The sequence below is a fragment of the Nicotiana attenuata genome, unplaced genomic scaffold, assembly GCF_001879085.1.
Source record: "Nicotiana attenuata strain UT unplaced genomic scaffold, NIATTr2, whole genome shotgun sequence".
NCBI classification, from domain to species: domain Eukaryota; kingdom Viridiplantae; phylum Streptophyta; class Magnoliopsida; order Solanales; family Solanaceae; genus Nicotiana; species Nicotiana attenuata.
Genome location: NW_017671513.1, coordinates 176,130 through 177,997, shown reverse-complemented (window position 1 = coordinate 177,997; position 1,868 = coordinate 176,130).

Genomic DNA, 1,868 nt, shown 5'->3' with positions numbered 1-1,868 from the left:
GGGGGGGGGGGTAAATATTATTTTATGATATTTAATTTTGAATTAATTAAAAATAAAAGATAAATAAATAACACTTCAAATTTTTTTTTTTTGTTGATATATTTAGACTATTGAAGAATTTTGAACAGTATAACAAAAGTTTAAAAAAATTAAAAATATTTTCAAAGTAAGAAAATATATATCTATGTTATATTAAAAGAGAAGTAATATCAAATCATTAATCTAATTGGCAAGTTAATAAGCAATCACATTAGTAAATGTATAGTACTAAGTACTTGCTAATTTAATAGTAAAGTATAAATAAGGAACAAACAATTTATTTGATTACTATATGATATATATCCTTTGATTTTGTATAAATTTTATTATATTTTTATAATTATATAAAATAATAAAATAAAATAATATATTAAATTATAATTTTGTAAGATTAATATTGTGTGAATTGTGCGGTTCTAACAGTAGTACTGTTGTAAATGAGAAGAAATTGGGCTTTCATGGGTAGTTATGAATCTTTGCAGAAACTCTCTACCACCCATACATTGGGACTGAGTCCGTGAAATAAGAAACGGAAATCTTAGGTGGGTTACCAATGTGATGCGTTCACCATAAGATATGTCATGGGCGGCTTTCCGCCCCATGACCCCTTGGGCGCGCCCCGTGGCGTCCTAGCAAACCTCCTAATGCCTAGCGCCACGGACGGCCCCGTGGTCCTGGCCGCGCCAAGTGACAAGCGCGCAGGTGCCTCTGTCGGCCCACCGATATCCCTCGCGAGCGCCAAGCCGCAGGCAGAAGCCAACAGCGCCGAGCGCGCAGACAACGCCGCGCACGCAGACCGTGATGCCAAAGACACTGCTGCTGACAACGGACCTGCTGCTGCCTTATAGAAAACTAAGTCATTTTCATTGTAAATATAGAGTAGTTTTATTTCATGTACTTCCATTATGTTTCTCTAGCTTAGTCAAGTCTAGTCTTGTAACTTTGGATTATTTTTTTTAAGTACTATTAGGGGGATCAAGCAATCAAAACTTTCTAGCAAGCAAGCAATTCTCTGTACTGGTGTCTCCCCCCCTCGACACCGTGTTGCTTTTCTGTAATAGCTTTCATTAATGCAATCAAGCTTTCTTTCATTCTGAATTCTCATTTCTGTTCTCTCAATTGCTCTTGACATTGGTTTTCCCGTACGGCACTGACAATCTCGTCTAGCGTATGGAGGGGACCTCAGTTGGCGGACAACAACTGCACTGACATCAGTTGCCTAGCCTTACGCCGCCCTTCCAAGGAATCTCAGGAAGGCGCCGCGTAACAGTTGGTATCAGAGCATAGGCTCGACATCGGACGAGGGAACGTATTGACATACCACCATTTCTGACCATGGTGAATCATGGGGAGCGCATTGCGGCCCTCGAAGGGACGGTTGAGGTATTGCGGCCTATTGTGGATACGGTGCCTGAACTAAGAACCAGCCTACTGCAAAGGTTGGACGACCTGGACCGCAGGGTTCTTCAGGTGGAAGTTGACGTTGAAAACTTCAGTCGCGACTCCGAGGGAGACCGGCAGACGGCAGCCACAGAGGCAGCCGAAATCTTGAGATTTCGAGGGGCTCAACAGGACGCGCACCGAGGATTTAGCCTACAGGGCACAAGAGGCAGAAAAGGTGACTGCCATGCAACAAACCATTGACAAATTGACAGACCAACTCAATGTGGTCAATGCTGCTTTACAGGGCCTACTCCGAGGAGGTGGAAACCAAATCGGAGGTGCTGTGAACTCCGCTTCCGCGACAAAGAAGCTGAAAATTCCTGAGCCAAAGCCATACAGTGGAGCTAGGAACGCCAAGGAAGTGGAAAACTTCATCTTGACGTCGA